Genomic DNA, 19,902 nt, shown 5'->3' with positions numbered 1-19,902 from the left:
TCCCTTTCAGATCACCTAAGATTTATGGACAAGATTCCTGTTTTCTTTTCCTTTTTGAAGGAAGGATTATTATCTGACAGTCTTGCTCAGAAATGTAGATAAGAGTTCATTTCATTTACTTTTGATCTATTGTAGATGGTGTGTGTATTCTGTTTTACACATTTATTCTTACAATAGACAGAGCTTAGAGCATTGCTAAGAAGCAGAGGATTTACTACATATTGTACAGCTTTTGTTACCCACCTCAGACTTTCTGTAGTCATGGGTTTTACAAGAAGTTTGATTGATGTAGAATAAAGGTATCACAATATTAGTTTAGATTAGGAAAACTAAATCCACCTTTTGAGATAGCTCAAAGTTAAAAAGAAACAGCACTTCCACTGCTTTCCTCTTCTTGTTCAAACAGAAAATGCCAGTGATACTGGTCTAGTTATTTTAGAGATCATTCCCTAAATTGTCAACAAATGGGGGTGTTTATGTAAATGCATATGTCAATATGTATTTCAGACCCATAGAACTTAAATTATCTGAGAAACAGATTTTCTAACAGGTCCCATTAGCTAGATTGTACTCCTGCAGCTGAATTTAATTCCTTGCTTCTTTTAAATATCTTTACTTCTACTGTCTTCAGCTAAGGAGTGGTTGCCGCCCGATGAGGAAAACTCACGGTACTTCAGTTCTTGATTAGCAGCTGGCCAAAAGCTTTTGGTACAGCCAAAACATCCCCATAGTTCATTATACTGGTAGAATAAATCTACCTGGCGATGATATTTTTTTGATGCTTCATATATCTTAAAAGATAAAAAGATCCAATATCTCTGGAACCAGGAGAGACTATATTCTGTTTTGGTTAAGGTTTCATAAAATATTTTAGATGCATTGTTGCTAGATTTGGCAGAATCAGGAGACACTCCCTAGTGTCAGGGGTATTTGCATTTTTCTCAACGCTTGTTCTTCTCTCTCACCAGATTAACAACACTTTCCTTAATCTTAGATGCTTGAAATGTTGAGGTTAGTTTTACAAACTATAGCTTGATCAGTCATTATGGGGAGAAAAATCTTTACCAAAATTAAATATTTATACTGGAGCAAAATTCTTAATAGGTGCGGTGCCACTGATTTTTGTGGAGAAGTGTCAGTCCACAGAAAAATACTTGAACTTAGGGTATCCAGAGAAAATACTGAAAATAGCTGTCTAGATGTCCAGATTTTCAGAGCATAGCAGTGAAACAGAAATATTGTATATATTTATACATGTATGAGCATCAATATATAAGAAAACAAAATTCATTCCAGAAACTATGATTTTTGCAAGAATTAAAGTCTTTTAATAAATCACAAAACATACAAACTGGAATAATTATCTTTGGAGATGATTTTTTCACTTTTTCAACGGCCTACAGTTCTGTTCGGCAGAAGTGGAAATCAGAACTGATTGTGCACAAACTCTTTCCTGCAAATGATGCTGCAAAACACTTTTCCCATGCCTTAACATGATATGTTGGGGTTTTTTCAATGTATTTACTGTACTTGTAAGTAATTGTGGTTTCTTTTTTATGTGCATCTTCTTAGTTATATTAAATTATTTTAGATTCAATTTCAATTATGGTCACAGAGTTCTAGTGAAACTGAGCTAAGGAATTTAATTCTTTGTTCTTCTATTTCCTAACTGTATACAACAATAGTGCTTTGATTTTAACTTTCCTGTCATCCCTTTTTTTTTTTTTTACTTTGGTTTGCATTGTGCAGTAGTTTCAGAGCGCATGAACAGGATTCCTTTTGGATTAAGAGAAACTGGAGGCTGTACTCCAGGAGTGCACCTGATGGACTCCAGACACACACAAAAAATTATTCAGTCCGTAGGATCCAAGGAGTATTAATCCAAAATTAACAATGCTGAAATCTCTACAGCCTTTTTAATGGTCCTCAGCACAAATTGTTTTGCTCTGCATATCCATCCCTCTTTAGTCCATGCTCCTTATTGACATAAAAATCAACTGTGTCTTTTTCTTGCTCTGTCTCTAGACTGTAAGCAATTTTGGACAGAGATTTTTCTATCCTGTGTGAAATGCGAAATGGGGGCCTGAAGTTAACTGATGTAAATTAAAATAACTGTAAAGGGAGAATGACGTCAATAATACTGAAGAGAAGAAAAAGTAGGTTTGAATATTATTTCTCTTCTTTTAGATCAACCCTGATCATAAGGTAAAGACATCCAACTTAGAAAATTTCAAATCCAAAATGCTATTAAACAATCAAGCTTGATTAGCACAGTGGCAGGATTAATATGAAGAGCATAAAATGGACCCTTGATTCTTCGTCCACTGAATTAGCTATAAGGGTTTTTACGAGGGAGGAGGATGTGGAGCACCAGGTTCAAGAACTGGGAGTATCTGTCCATTTTAGCACAGGAGTCTTCCCATTTAGCAATGCAACACAGCATGATGCAGTGGCTGTCTGAAAATGCTGAAAGCAAGCCAAGCTGTGCTTCTTTGCACAGTGCTACTCGGTGCCAGGCAGGCTGGTATCTCTTGGCTGGAAGTCTTACCACCCTTGTTTGATCCAGCTAAAACAATTTCCACAAGCCTTCAGGTGTACACTGGATTCAAAGAACAATCATTCAACCTATAAAATGCAAATATGTAAACAAACCATTATTCATGATATTTAAGATCCCCCCAGTATTGACCAACTGCAGCTGTATCATCTCTATGTCACCTAACTGGTCTCTTCTGACAAATCTATAACATCAGCTATATTTTTTCCCTTTAGCACACTTTGAATAGCACAGTTAATAAATTCATTTCCTACAAGATGACTCATATTTTAAGTGTCAAAAATAATTTCACAGTCATAATTACGGTACTTTGGCAATGTCAGACAAGCACAACACATGATTTATCCTAAATAGGAGATGAAAGGCACTTAATTGTTGCTTTTACTAAGTCAAACTGGCCACTAGAAATTCAGGTAAACTGAAGTTAAGATTTTGCAAGAACTGCTGAACTGAAGAATCATGTAGAATTCTCTTTTTCTTTTTTTTAAATTTTGACTGACATGTTAATCATCTGGGATTTCACTTCTTTGTGCAAATGCAGCACAGCTGGAATGAAATTCCCTATAAAGCTGATTTAATTTTATTTGCTTATATTTAAATCTTTCTTCATAAATAGGTTTACATTTTCAGTGAGATTTTGCTGCTAGTCATCTATTTCTGAGCTGTGTCAAAGGATGATGAAAAAGGCACCAGGTGACTTGACCCCAGTCACACGTAGCAGGGGCTTTACTGGCTTCCAGTTCTTTGCTGTTTCCTATAACCAAAAGAAGATTCTTGAGACTTTTCTTCCACTGTCTGCCCCTCCCCCTGCACCTTTACAATCCTCTTTGTATTTTAACATGAAGGACAAATAAAAACAAAGTGTTTTAACATATGTTCACATACAGTGAACATACTGTGGAGGACTGACCAGCTGATGTATGTTGGTTATTTACTAGAACAGAAGTAGAAATACGGTAAATTCTTTGCCTTCTACCCAACCCTATGATTAACCGTATGTGAGGAATATGTGTTTATTTTCTTGCTTCTGCTTCATGGTTCAGAGCAACATAAAAGTGCTGGCAACAGTAAGAAAAATTCCTGTAATTTCACCTGTGACATGCTATGTTTACTTCAGTCATTGATATGTTTGGCCCAAACCTTCCTCTGGTACATATAAATTCAAGTAAATTTACATCAGATGAGAACTTGCACATTGAGAAGTTGTTTTTGGTAATAAAGTTGTTTACATATACACCATCACACGCAAACTACTTTTTTATATTTTCTTTTAACACGATTTTTTTCTCTCCTCCAAATGTACTTTCAGCAAGGTTCACAAATGTAGCGCATAAGACGGAAAACGTAATACATTATTAACAAAACTTGAAAGCAACAGCTTAAATGGTAATGTTTAAGTAAACTGTAAATCCCTCTGATATGTCCTATGAGTTATGTAAGCATCCTGAGACAGATGGAGGATACAAATTAGAGAGAAGTAGGGAAAATCAGCAAAAAATATTATGAATTGAAAACCTATTCCTTTGTTTCTTCCTGCTTTTTTTTTTTCCTGCAAAGTAGAAATTATGTTCTCAGTAAATACAGCAAAGAGAGCACAAAGGACTTTAAATTCTCATTTAAGTCATAGTGATGCAAATCATGAACAGTTCTGTGAAGCTTAGAACACTATTGGGAGTGAAATTAAAAGCAAGCTCCAAAACTCAGCTCTTGAACTGAGTTGCAACAACACAGACCAGATATTGGCAACTACCCTGAAGGAAACATGCATCTGAATCCTTTAGTCTGCTTATTAAAATATTGATAGAAAATTATTTCTATAAATAAAAACAAAATGGGAGGGATGCTGAAGGGATGATATGTAAGATACCATTGTCCCATTGTTCCTCTTTCTTCCTTCATCAGTATTTCAGAACCTCCCAATATTCACTATATTTATCTGCGGCACAGAAGCACTGGACTTTCTCAGGTAGAAGGAGACACCATGTCATTACGGCACCTGTCACAGGAGTTTATGAGCTCTAAAGAAGCTTTCTGAAAAGAAGGGAAGGGTGTTTAAGTGGCTCTAGTGACTGAGCTAGCTTAGATACTCAGGTATATTGAGTAAAATGAGTAAAGCTCTTCAATGTACAACACAGACACAGTCTTAACAACTTGCTGAAGACCATGCATGACTTCCAGGAGCAAAGCTGTGGTTCTTCTGTCTCTGACTGACACACCAAGACCGATGGATTGTGGTTTGATACCATGAATTCCCATGCAGTTCTGTCCAGATTAGTTCACTTTGCATGTTGTGCTGCAACACAATTTTTCAGCTCTGAGTTTATGAATAAGGAAGAGAGGAAAAAGTGAATAAATTCTTTCTTCTGTCATTGAAATTTATGGTTTTCCCACAAAGAAAAAAGAGAAAAAAAAAAACCAAACACAAACACAACAAAACAAACCAAAAACTCAGCACAAACCAAACCAAACAAAAACCCCAGAAGGTTTAGCTCACAGTGGAACTGTTTTATTTCCCCCTTGACCTCTAATTTTCTCTCTTTGCCATTCTCCTTAGCCAGTAATAGAAATCCTGAATAGATAACAGGCCTCATGATCATTTACAAAACTGTGCAAAGGTTTACATGATAAATCATAACATTAGTTTTTCAGAATCTACCTTTCTTAATTTATCATTGTTCAGAACAGTAATTAATCTGCCCTGACGTGCAGAGAAGTACAGTTTCCTGCCTGCTACACCTTGGACTTGTTTAGATAATCTCACTAGTATATATGTTTTCTGAAGTGAGGACAGTAGTTTTGCTCCACTCCAGTTACATATTGACCGTATATTGAAAGCTTTAAAGAAGCTAACGAGTCTTTTTAACAAAAAAAAAAAAAAAGAAAAACCGAAAATTAGGAAAAAACCCAAAGAAATTTCAAAGTAGAACAAGCACCAATCTCTTGTTTGTTTGGGTTTTTTTTTGTTTGGATAAATATTTAGATTTTCAGATCCTATTCCACTGCCAGTTGAGTATATATACAATTATAGCTGTTTTATTAAAACAGTGGCATGCCATTTCTTGACCCTCTTTCACTGGAATGTTACTATAGCCTCAGTTGGTAGAACATATTTACCTTATTTCTAATTGGCTATATTCTTCTAATGTCAGGGCCTCAAATTTCATTTTACCCAGGAAGAAAGAAAGCATAGACAAGGCAGTAGTGTAAGAAAGGTGGTCCTTAATTGCTTTTAATGATTCTTTTGAGTAACAGTACGTAGCACTCATATGCAGCCTGCCAACAACATCCAACATTGTATTTCAGTCCTATCCCCACCCCACAGAAAAAAAAACCCAAAAAACAAAAAGCAAACAAATAAAAAGACAATGGCTTGAACCAAGAATAAAAACATTATTCAAGAACCCTTTTTTTTCTTTGCTTCTTTCTTTGAGTCTTTTATTTCTAGAACACAACACCAGAACTCTGACTCAAACACCTGGGCAAACACTAGTTAACCCCTTGGCACCAAGCAAATGCTTCCCAATTAAATTCAGTGTTTGCTAATACTGTTCCAATTAAGCAACAGCGGTGCTTTGTACTGTCTTAGGGCTAACAGTCCACTGGGAGCGTCAGTACAGATATCCATTAAATAAATTCTAAAGATTTTATCTGTCTTGATTAAAAGGAAAATAGCATAGTAAATGGTTAACAGGTAATGGATTAATCTAAAAATTTACTTGTCACTTTCTATCCACTTCACTAAAATCCTTTCTTTTAATGCAAATAAAGAATGCCCTGTAATGCAGTGATGATGTATTGCAATTGCATCTTTATTCACACTTTTAGCAAACATATTGTCTGTGTGTAGGTCTGTCTACCTTGCAAGTCAGTGGCCGTTAAGCATGTCATCTGGGGGAGAGGGATACGGAGGAATAAGGGTGAAGATAAGCAGCAGACAAATTCCAGTGTATCTATTCGAGAGTCCTCCTAAAACCTTCAGGCATCAACAGCACTGCTCCTGCTGGCAGGAAGAGCAACGCTCACTGCAGCCTGAGTGGGAAGCCAGGCTACCCTCCCTGGGGAGGCCCACTGTGGGGAGCACAACACAAAAGCAGATCTGGCTACTTGTGGCAAAACAGCTGATCAATGTTGGGTCCCCTTGCAGGGCCTGCCTAACACCTGGTAAAGGCTCATTGATGCAGAAAACACTCCACCCCGCACTCCCATGCTGTACCCTAACTAACAGTTCAGGCATGAAATGCTTTCCCATCCTTTGAGCATTTCTAGACTGTGAAAAATGTTTCCTTCTTGAAATAAAAACATCAACGTGTTTTATAAATCTAGGGGCTTTTTCCTTAAAAACACCATCAGAAAAGCATGGAATTTTTACTTTAAACATTACAAAGTGTAACATTTAAAAAGTCAAACCATTGTTGTTTCTGCTGTTTTTCCCAAAATGAAAAATAAGTCAAAATGGAACCTTTCACATATCTACATTAGGTTTTATGGCACAGTGTTGTCTTTTTGTCTGTAGTCAGTGAAGAGAACAGTATCTTGAGTAAAGCATTCATCCCAGTTTTATACCATTGAGGTAATCTTCTCTTTCAAAAGTCTGTTTCTGCTTCCATTGTCCATAACCAGAGCTTTGGTTACTGGCTTGGATTATTAAAAAAAAAAAGTCTTCTGAAGGTTGAGAAAATTAATAAAACTAAGGAAATTAATTCTGTATTTGTCTTTGATGGCAAACCTTACATAAAAAGTGGGGTTTTTAATCTCTAATTTGAGCTAAAAGCCCCAAAGGATAATTGTAAAGAGCAAACAAAAGAAATGCACTCACTCTAAAATTAGATGTCTAAGAAAGAGGATTATTTTATAAGAAAATGTCTCACTGCAAAATTGCCTGGTAGCATTTTGGATGTTCCCTGTTGAGCTCTAGGAAGTCGCCTGGAAGAGGAGGCTGAAAGCTTAAAAACAAGGCAGGAGGCAGACTGTGGTTTCTTGATCTATTATTATCAAATGAGAAGAAGAAATATTTGCAGAAGCTTTATAAGATAGAGGGAATCTTGCTTCCTGAGCTGGGAAGGAATAAAATACAAAAAATACTATGATTGTGTGTTGGAATTGGAAAGCTTTTTGTCCGTTATGTCCTTTAGGTTTAAGTGAAAGGGTAATGGTTTAAAATTACATGTGTGCACATATCACCCATTTGCTCATCTCCTTTTCTGTTTCATTTGGTTAATGGGCTCTTGTGTCCAATCGGAATGTCGCCAAGTGTAACTTGCACTCATTGTCCCTCACCTTTTCTATGTGACTCCTTGTAAAAAGGGACTCCTCATCTCCTTTGTAGCCACCCTTTAAATAATCAATGATAAGGTCTCCCTTAAGCCTTCTTTGCCTGAGGCTGAACAAACCCAGTTCTCTCAGTCTTTTCTCATACAGCAGGCTTCACAGTCCTTTGATCATTCTTGTGGCCCTTCTCTGGACCATCTCCAGCTTTTCCACACCTTTTTTGCACAGCGGAGACTAAAACTGTACACAATACTCCAGGTGTGGCCTGACAAGCCCTGAGTAGAGTGGGGTAACGACTTCTTTATCTCTGCTGGTGATACCCTTGTTGATGCAACCCAGCATCCTCTTGGCTCGCTTTGCTGCAGCAGCATACTGTTCACTCATATTGAGTTTCCTGACCACGCCAGGACCTCCAGGTCCCTTTCCACAGATCTGCTCCCCAGCCAGACAGATCCCAGCCTGTGCTGCATTCCTGGATCATGTTTTCCCAGGTCAAAGATGTTAAACTCGTCCTTATTGAACCTTATAAATTCTTGTTAGCCCACTCTTCCAGTCTGTCCAGGTCTTCCTGCAGGGTGGCTTTCCCTTCCAAAGTGTCCCCTTCCCTGCTCAGTTTGGTATCATCAGCAGACTTCATCAGGATACACTTAATCCCATCATCTAAATCACTTATGAAGATATTAAACAGTGTTGGACCCAATATCGATCCCTGGGCAACCCTACATGTGACAGGTTGTCAGTTTGAAAAGGAGCACTTTACCACCACCCTGAGGGTGCAGCCTGCCAGCCAGTTCCCCACACACCGCACAGACCACTCGTCTAGAGTGTAATGCATCAGTTTGTCTAGGAGAAGGCTGTGGGAAACTGTATCAAAAGCCTTGGAGAAATCCAGGTAGACAATGTCCACTGCTTGCCCCCTACCTGTCAAGCAGGTTACTTTGTCATAGAAGGCAATCAGATTTGTGAAGCACGATTTGCCCTTGGTAAATCTGTGCTGGCTTTTCCCAGTCACATGCTTCATTTGCCTTATGATAGCCTGCAGGAGGATCTGTTCCATAACTTTCCCAGGGACTGAAGTAAGACTGACAGGCCTATAAGGTCCTGGATCCTCCTTTAAACCCTCTTGTAGATGGGGGTGACATTAGCCTTTTTCTAGTCTTCTGGGACATCCCTCAATCTTCATGACTTCTTAAGATTATTGAGAGCAACCTGGCAACATCAGCCAGCTCAACATCCTCGGGTGGATAACATCAGGGCCCATCGATTTGCAGGGGTCAAGCTCCTGTAATAATTCATGTTCCTATTCTTCATTCACTGACATTGGGTCTGTGTTTGTATCAGCCTAGATTTTTGTTCCCAAGGCCTGGGGCCCAACAGTGCTGGTAAAGACTTGGTTAAACTGGTTAAAGACAAGGGGTGAAGAAAGTTTTGAGAACCTCTTCCTTTTTCAGTATTGTTGGTGATAAATTCACCTCTCCTGTTTAACGGCAGGCCAATATTTTCCTTCTGTTTCTGTTTGTTGTTTATGTACCTGAAGAATTCTTTCTTGTATTTTTTGATGTCTCTGTCCAATTTGAATTCAAGCTGGGCTTTTGCTTTTCTAACTGCATCTCTGCACACCCTGGCAAAGCCCTAGTAGCTCTCATCAGGTATTCACCTGCTTTGCAGTTAAGCCAAGGGGGCTTCTTGCTCCACTTACTTCCTTATCTTTAAAAAGGATGAACAGTTTTTGTGATTCCAGGAGGGCATTCTTGAAAAAATCCCAGCACTCACTAGCTCCTTTATCCTCTGTGGAAGCTTCCCATGGCATTCCGCCCAACCAAGCTCTGAGCGACCTGAAGTTTGCTCTTATAAAATCAAAAACCTTTGTCTTGGTACTAGCCTTCAGCATGGTCAGCAGGATCCCAAACTCCACAATATTATGATCACCGCAGCCAAGGCTATCACTAACTGAGATATTACAAAGCACCTTGTCTCAGTTTGTGAGTACCAAGTCCAGCAGTGCCTCATTCCTAGTTGGCACATCTAGCATTTTTATGAGGAAGCAGCCCTCTACTACTCCAGGAACTTGATAAATTACATGTGAGCTGCTATATTGTTCTTCCAACAGATGTCTGGGTAGCTGAAATCACCCATAAGAACAAGATTCTGCTCACCTGAAGCTTGCTTAAGTGACCCAAATATTATTTCATTGACTTTATCATCTTGGTTTGGAGGTTGGTAGCAGATGCCTACTGTAAGATTGCCCTTGCAGATGACCCCTCTGATCTTGACCCACAATCACCATAGTTGACTTCTATACATTCAAGGTTCTTCATAACATAAAGCGTGACTTCTTCTCTTCTTCCTTGCCTGTCTTTACAAAACAGACTATAGCCATCCATTATTATCCTCCAGTCTTGTAAGTTGTCCCACTATGTATCAGTTATTCCTATGATATCATAACTTTCTCACTGGGCACAGAGCCCCAGTTCTTCCTCTTTGTTCCCCAGGCTGTGTGTATTGGTAAAAATACACTTGAGGTAGTTAGTCTTCTGGTTCTCATCTTGGGAGGCAGCTAAGGAACATTTGCCACTGCTCTGTCTGGCCTGGTTTATCCTGCAGTTGGTTGCAATGGTGTGAGTGTTGCCACTTTGGACTCCACCTCCTGAGTATAGTATAAAATACTATAATCTACAATTTCCAGCACAGCTATGTCTTGTCTTAACTAGCCTAGACTATTGAATATTTGGCAACATTGCATTTCCTGTCTCTTTTTGTTTCATTAATGATTAAAAGCCTCATCTTCTCATTAGCTTCCCTCAAAACTATTCATTGCCCTTTTTCTGAGCTGCTGAATAAAGGTGCAATTTTACAAAACTGCCCAAGGTACAAGGATAAAAATGACAAATATGATGATCTTTGGATACCTGTGTGTCTCTGGAGTCCTTATTTTACAAAAATTATTTGTAACAAATTGTTATAACTAATTTATTAAAATGAAGATATTGAAAATACATTTTTCTTTATTTTCTGACTTATTATTTAATTTTCCCCGGTAATGAGAATATATTCAGAACTATTGACTTCTAGAAAGACCTGTCCAATAAGTTTTGGTACTCTTTGTCTGTAATCCAAACCTAATAGTTTATAGCAGGACTTCATCAATACCTGCTGCTTACGGAGATGAAATAAGGTATAAAACTTTTGCAGATTCTAAGTTAAATACCCACTATTTTGCATAATGCATTAATATGCAGTTTTTCTCAAGCTGTCACATTCTGTTCTGCATATATTATGATACTCTCTTTAAATTTTTTTAGGCACATAGTTAATTCTTCTCTTGAAAGTTCAACAATAGACACTTTAAGGATGAGTAAGGAAGATACTTTGACTCTAACACAGGTGGAAGCAGATTTTAAGTTACCCATACATTGTGAGAAACATAAAACTACAGAGGTCTGAAAGTGTAATAATAGCAGTTTTAAAAAATCAAATTAATAGTAATTCAGGATAAAATTGAAAAAGAAAGCTTCTTTTAACTAGTAGAAGACACTTCATTCTGTTATGGTGTTTTTTTTGTGAATGATCATCTGTTACATTTCTTTTGCATACACCAATTTTACATACACCAATTTTACATACACCAATTACATTTCTAGAAAAAAGTTTCTTCCCTGAGGTAGTTTATTATTTAACTTGAAAACTGGATATTAAAATATCTAATCAATGTTAAAATGTATAAGTACCCTCTAAATAGATATTTCATTGCTATATAGTCTAAAGGACCTTTGTCTTCTGCTTCTTTCTCTCAAACTGAACAACAGTGTCTTCCAGGGCAGGTTAGAATATCCCAAAAAGATTATCATGAGTTAAGGCTAAACTCAGTTCCCTTAATTTTTCTTTTCAAGTTCTTAAGCAAGTGAAATTATATGACAATAGTCAGCTGAGAATAAAACTAGAGGAAAACCCTTCAAAGGAGGTCTTTGAAATAGAACAGATATGGTACAAATTATTATCCTGTTTTAATATGGAAAGAAATGTAGCTTAATGGGTGTATTCACTAACTTAGAAAGTTTATATGTTGTAGTTAAAATAAAATTATACTTTATTTTCAATGAATGATGTTTCAAGAGAACAAAATTTTCTGAATAATGCTATTTTATAAAAATATGATAGCTGAAAAGTTACTGTTTCATCTTTTGAATTATGGCTTGTCTGTGTTTTAAATTATATGCCAAATGTACTCTCTAGAACAAATCATCTACCCTACTTTCCTCCCTCCAAGTGTTTTTTTCCTGAGCATTTTAGATCCTGAATTTTATAACTAATAATCTCCAAACTACAGATCCTTTGTCATTTATTAGCTATTGTAAGCTCAGAGGAAATCACTGCACAAATCAAAAGTTTCAGAGCTCTCCCTGACTTTTTTCACTTACTGTTTGCCAGTTTAACTGTGCTAGATCAGCCTTATGATGTATTTGAAAAATTATCTGTTACTTCTACAAAGAAGGTTTAATAGTTCTTTAAATATATTAACATTACTGCAAATCCTAATTTCCTCCTGATTTAGATTCTCACTCCATAGTTCTTTCTTTGATCCTTAGGCCTCAGAATTAGATATATTTCCTTGCAAAGTGCAATGGGCTATTGCTCCATGAAAATATCTTCAGTACTACTTTCTTTTCTTTCTTCTTTTTTTTTTAAATGTAAAAGAAACATTTATTTTATTTTATTTTTTGTTGATTTTTAAAGCTTAAATATTTTTGGATGAGTTCCCAGATAATATGCTAAGATTTTAAAATAAAAATTTTTAGAAAAATATATGTATTCTAAGTTATGAACCACTGTAACTGCTGAAAATCAGTAGTTGTAAATTAAGGCTTTTAACAGCTTTTCACTCCTCAGATTCCCATCTAGTGTGATTTATAGTGTTAAACCGTGTCATAGTGGATGGCAACACATAAGAGATTCAGCCTTTCATTTCTGTTTTCTTCTTCAGATTTGCTTAAAATGTAACCATCTGATTAGTAAAACAGCTGCTTCCTTTTTATCATATCCTCCTTTAAAGATATCTTACCCACATTCAATTTGCAAATAGAAAGTTTTTGCTACAGAACTGCCTTGAATAACAACAGTGTTATTGAATATTCCCAATTTAGTGTAGTATTTGCAAACCTGCTCTTAACTTAGACATCATTGTCTTCTTGCAGCAATTGTCATAATCCGCCTTGTCAGCCTGCAGTACATTTCTTATTAAGCCCTGTGCATGGATATTACAGCTCAGTTTCCCATTCAGTATCCTAAATACTTCATATGAAATTACCATAATGTATCCGAGAAGAAAGCTGGTTACACAATGGGCTGTTTTGTTGCTTGCTTTGTTAATTACTTGTTTTCCACAGGCAAACTTTCTCCATTATAAAAAGCCTACTTAATTCTTTTGAAAACCACAACTACAAACCCATATCCACTACCCTCCAGATTTTGGTAGGAAGCCACCACCTTTTACCAAAATGTGCTACCCTACTATTCTATCTCATGATTTAGTGGTTCTTTGGATGAATGACTGTTGTGTCTGCAGACAAATCTTATTGTTCACACAAAGTGAGTCTGTCCCAAATGCATTGGACTCCGTGCATATGTTGCAATTGATCTAAACACACAAAGTTGTTTATTGAATTTGTAGCTCATGCCTAGAACAATAGAGCTTAGGCAATAGGTCAGACACAGAACACAGAACACAATGATATTTTTACTTTTGGATCTGCCAAAATTACGTAGTCTGCAAAACATGCCAGTGTGACATGTTCAAATCTCATTGACCTTGATCAGGTGATTGTATAGAACTATAAGGCACTAAACACATGTCATGTAGTCAACAAAGACTACATGAGGTAGTAATTTCATTGAAGCTGATTTAAAGATTAACTAAATATATCTCAATGGGATCAGGATATTTCCTTCTTCTGCTCAGTAATTTCCAATTTTCTAGCCAGGAGAGACTGACCAATCTACTTTTCACCTAGAAGAGAATGTTTCTTGGAGAACCAAAGTAGAAAAATTGACACGAGACACACCAGTTTACTGATTTTGGAGGAAGCACAAAACTTTTCTTTAAATTAGCCAACCACTCCGTCTTTGATTGCCGGAGTAGTGATGCGTTCTATTGTTACTGTGACTTGCAATACTGCCAGTGAAGTCAACAAGAGTTAAGGAAGCACAATCAGTTTTCCTTCTAGTCATTAAGAATAATGTATGAATGAAATTACCTCTCTGTAAATTTTGTGAGACTACTTTATGAATCCAAAGGCAAATGCAGAACTGTTTATACATTCCAGACTACAGCAAAGTAGCTATCAATTATAATTAGAAAGTTGCCTGTAAACTAATATAAAAGTTCTACTTACTAACTATAGTGCATTCTGCTTTAAAACAAATGTTGATTTCAGTCAAATGTAATGGAAATTATGGAAGCCTAGCTGGCCAAAAGGAAAAGCTGACTTTATTGTTCAATGATTTAGATAAAGTATATTTTTCTTTTTTGTTGTTAGCAAAGCAAAGCTAATGCTTATAATAAAGTTAATGGGTAAATCAGTCAGAATTATTAGCAATGACCAGGTCCCATTAGAAAACTGCTTCCAGAATTGGAAACTGCACTTAAAACACTAATTTGTCCCTATCTTCCTAAAACCAATGGGCAGGAGGTAAACTGACAAACTGTTTACAGTGACTTGCTAAAATCTTTTTCTCAGCTGTCCTACCCTGAAAGTATTGAAGATCAAATGGCTAAGGACTCCTCCCAAACTAAGGGAGGGCTAAGGCTGTTCTTGCATTGCTCCAGCGAGGGCAAAAAGGGAGGAAGTGGCCACAAACTCTGTTACACGGGCCTGTATCTATTCCCTTTAATTAGTTATTAAATGTGGTTTAACCAAGGATAAAATATCCAATATCCCACCCCACTCCCTAGTAAGCACCAGTGACTGTCCCTAGATGCATTATGATTCAAACAGATGGACTCGGGGTTTTGGTCCACAGATGCTGGACGTCATAGCCAAACTATGAAATCAAAGCTCTACACAAGAGTAATTACAACCACAATAATCTGGAATAAATTTGGGAAATAAATGCCAAACTTTTTTTGTCCTGTTGTATACCATGAGACACTGGGTAAGTGAGTGAAAATGCTGACGGATGCTTTAAAACCTGAAGGATTGACATAAGTCCCCTTTGATTTGCTCAGCCAGAGAATGCACAGAAAATTCTTGCCCTGATGAAGTAGTTTTACCAGTGGCTTTTGGGGGAGAAAATTTTTGTCCTCTGCTTCATTGAACATGTGTATTTAATCATGTAGTTATGTGATTACTTCATGGAACTATCCTTATATGGTAAATTCTTAGCCATAGTCTCTTACTGAATAGGCATATTAAAGTTCTAGACCTCTGAAAAATTCAGCATTTTCATTTTTAATTTGCTTTATTTTAGGAGCAATGAAGTAAATAACTGCTGCTGTCAAGGTAGCCATTTATCTGACCCTGCTTCTCTTGGCTGTTTGTCCATGATTCATTCACACATGTGGGAAGTTTATTGTGAAAGGCAGCTGAACAATTATGGGACAAAGTGTGGTGGAAGGTGTACCAGGGTTAAGTAATCAACAGCATTTTGCATTTGTTTAAAACATTCACTGGCAGTAGTACACTTGCATTTCATACATACATGTGAGCGAGTAAAAACTCCCCTAACTTGAATGGGTTACATTTTCAAATTTGAGTGAACTCTGTGACCCGAGAGGGTTTTCTCCGTATATTATTTTTGAAAATAAACCTTTCTGATAAGGTCACTTGTTGTTCAGCAGGTGATTGCTGTGTTCCCAGATACACAATTGCGGTTTATGCTTACTGTAAGCATTAAAAAAATAGCAAGGAAACTAGGAGACACATACATAGAAGCTGAACATCTATTAGTTCCTAAATTATTTTGAAACTTTAACTGTACATAATGTTCCCTTCGGTGACGGGGATCTCCATGTTTATCAGTGTCTGCATGCTGTGATAGATTCTGTTAAGTCTTTAGGAAATGTAATCACTTCTTTCAGATGATGTATAAATGAAAACTCAGCTCTTGAAGGTATCTTATTATGTTATTCTTCAACAAAATAGTAATAAAAATAAAAATAAAAAAGCAAAAATCTAGGTATGTAGCAGAAACATTGAGATACAAAGCCTATTGAATCAGTACAACTGAGTTAATTCAAATCAAGGGTAGTGATTAAACTGTGGAGGGGCTTTTGAATACCAAACACAACAGGAAGTTCTTTACTCTCGGGTGTACTATTGTTGCTGGAATATATCTTTGTCTTTCTAAGAATAACCTTAAGTAACTACTCTCCCTGCTTATTATTTATGAACAATGCTTGAGAAAATGGGTTTTTAAAGTGTATAGGATAGATTACCAGAGCTCTCCATTCTGAGATTCAAAGACAATTATCTCATCGACAGAAGATAAAGATTCAAAATCTCCATTTAACAACTTGTTATGGCTCCTCAGTGTGCAGGTTTTTAAAATAACAAACAAAATCAACTCTCCCTTTATTAAATATGTGCATGCATTTATTAATTGACTTAACTACAGTAAAACAGAAATAACTGATACAAGAAGTCGCTTAGACTGCTGGGCATGATTATGAACAGTTTGGAAATAGATTAAATTATGGAGACTGTAAAAATTAATTTAAAATTAATTAGTATATCAACGGTCCAAAGTGTTCTAGATGGAGAATGGAACCTCTTGGCAGGATTCAGAAGTACAAATCCCAAAGTCTTCTAGATCTAAGTGCTCTCTAACTGAGTCTGTTAGCAGCCAAAAATATAGCAGATATCTAGCTAACTTCGGGAAGAGGAAAAAAATGTTGACTATTGCTTTTGGCTAACTAACCAGTTATTTAGTATTTAAAGAAGGATAGATATAAGCCTTTATATTTTAATTTTTGATCATGTTTCATAATTTCCTCTTCATATCATTAATTTAGCCTCCTGAAAAAAAGCATTTCTACAGAGGAAGCTATCAAGCAAATTTGAAGTTGCTCATGGTGAAATATAAGAGCTCAGACTGTTGCACTGATAAAAAGAATTACATTTTTAGTTTTTGTAAGCATGTTGACCAGATGTCCTTGAATTTAATTTATTAAAGCCAACACTCTTGAGGTTGCTCAATAATTTATAGAGGCATCATTGTAGAATTTTGCATTTGGTGACTTATTGAATCATTTTTTATTAATACATGGCTTTTAATTAAATATTTAAAGCTTCACTACAGTATACAACTGCTTTAGGAAAAAAATTTCTTGCAATCAATATGTTTGGAATATCATATCAATAATCACAACAGATTGTGTTGCTAATTCATAGTCACAGGCATTTCTATCATTATTCCAATGAAATGTAAGTCACTTCTAAATAGCATTAACACTGGAACTAATAGAAAATAGATGGACATGAATTTCAGTTTCTCTTCCTCATAACAGAGTAAATTAAAAACTTGCAATATTTTTTCTCTAGAAATACTACAGAAATAAATATGTATTTTATTCTTAAATTAGTATAAGCTGATATTGTTCAGTTTTGGCTACTGTCTTGTTTTGTACATCTTGCTCACATAAACCCTCTAATGGGCTCATATAACTCCTTACCAATGTTAAGCACTCCTCGTTTAGGGTTTGATTGTGGAATTTTCTGAATTTTCAGAAAGCATGAAGGCTGGTTTGATGGCAGCAGAAACAGAAAAAGGATCAAAACTGGTTTGAGAACATAAAGAATATGGAATCTGAGCATATATCTCTTTATTAAAAAAATTTCTGGTTTGGTTTGAAAGAAAAGCCTGCCCTACTTTTCACCTTTACTATGGAAATACTTTTGTCTGTTCTCAGATACTAAAACTGTCTATGGTAGGTGTAAATTCCTATATTCAGCTATAATCAAAATCTGAGAGGATAGAAGGGTGCTCTCAATGACACTAGGAGTAAATGATCATATCAGAAACAATTAAAAACAATTAATTACTTATTTAATAAGATTATCAAGTATTGAATGTAAAAACTTGAGAGCCTGTTAGGTTTGCTCAGGGTAATTTTTTTTAACCATGTTGATTCACTTCAAATATAATGGCAATGCTAAACCTAAAAATTGTGCAACTCCAAATCTTAAGATCACACAGATGCCTGAACTTTCATTTCTAAAATATTCTGCAAGTAAACACAATGGTTTTATGCTATACATTATTCAACCAGCATGCCTGTTGGTTTGCCTAGATATTATAATGATGCTAGTGTGGATTTTCTCAAGAACGCTTAGCAACAACAACAAAAAAAATCCTTTCTTTTTGCACAGAGGTTTGCTTAGGACTGTAGTTTCCATGGAAACTCCTAGAAATAGCAATTTCATTCCAACCTTTACAAACCCAGTGTGAGTCTTTCATCTAGACTTCTTTGCTTTAATAAACTCTTATATTCTAACTAGTTAGAATAAGAGAAATCATATTGATGTGGATTATTAATAGTTTATTAAAATAATATCTTTATTTTTAGGCTGAAAAGAAGAAGAATCATATCATTGTCCTTTTACTGCCAAAGAATATGGAGCAACATAATTTAAAATAATATTGTTTAAATTAACTCTCACTATAAACAGCTTTGATTGCAAAAGTTTTGTACTGCATTTTAGCACACTCTTTGATAGGATATGAGTCACACAGAAAAAATTATACCTAACTCTTAGAGCTATTAAAATAGCTGCAGCTGGGAGGTGTAACTCCATCGTGAATGAATGAGATATAGTAAAAAATTTTTTTCCTCTGTAAGGAAGCTTCTCAATGAAAACGCTGGTAAACAAGTCTGAGAAAAAAGGAAACAGATGCTAAGTGATAAGAATATGCCTGTTCTGACAGGGAACACCACCAGTACGCTTGTGTGATGGGTTGAATGTGTGTGTCTGTGGGGGGAACTTATTCAGCTGTTTCCCTGATACCCTCAGGTGTGAATCAGTAAAACATGATTTTGCTTTTCAGCTAGGAAATGACACTTTGATTCTGTTTTATAAAGGAAATGTCCCTTTTGTTCTCTCATGTAAATTCCTCTTTAGGAATTCAAGATGGCTAGGGTGCAGCCAGGATTTGGAGAAATAATTTTTCAAGGGGCAGATGATGTGTATGGTTGCCAAAATAACTGAGTGGCCACCAAGGATGAAACCGGTACCAAACTTTGTGGAGCTTGATTAACTTTCTGGGCTAGCCAGGTGTTTGGGATTATTCACAAAGAAGTCCTGCAGAAAACATAGTATCTGGAAGACATAGATAGAATCTCATGAAGTTATGTAAAGTTGAAATAACTGTATGCTTACCTGTACTTTCATGAAAATAAGTGTAAAATACATAAATGAATAAATGTAAAATACTTTCTGACAAAAGTTGCTGTAAACATGCAACTGGAACTGGTCAATACCAGTGAGCTAGAGCTGTGAGAAGTCTCTGCTACTGATGACTCTTAGAAGAAAGCAATCAAGGAAATTCTCCTTTTGTTTCAGTCTACAACCTAGAGAGAACATGTTACATTTAACATAGTCTGAGTTTTGTCAACTGGCAAAATAATTTCCCATTATATGATCTATGTAAATGATGAAGTAGTTAATAAGAGAAGCTATATGAATATTAATTAGACTGATATTACCTGTACCCAGGCAGAAAACTAGGTGTTTTTTTAATGGGTAGTTTCAACTTTGTTATGACTGATCAGGTTGAACACGGGTAAGATGGGAAGCACCTGTGTAGCATATTCATATCTGTTAACATACAAATATGTATCTTAAATCTTCATGTAAGATATATAGTCATACTGCAGAAGAACATGAAGTGCCATGAACATATTGGAAACAGGGTCCTATTTTCACAGAGTGGAACAGGTACCCATTTGGAATAATGAAACATTAACATTTTTCATTTTAGCAACTGCTAATATCTTGCTTGGTGAACTCTCTTGATTCTGATTATCCCAAGCGTTATCCTCTCCTTTTGATCCCTCTTAAAAGAAATATTAACAAGAATATTAT

The sequence above is a fragment of the Phalacrocorax aristotelis genome, chromosome 2 (genome assembly GCF_949628215.1).
Source record: "Phalacrocorax aristotelis chromosome 2, bGulAri2.1, whole genome shotgun sequence".
NCBI classification, from domain to species: domain Eukaryota; kingdom Metazoa; phylum Chordata; class Aves; order Suliformes; family Phalacrocoracidae; genus Phalacrocorax; species Phalacrocorax aristotelis.
The sequence above is the reverse complement of the archived record's forward strand: the minus strand, read 5'-3'. Positions refer to the sequence as shown.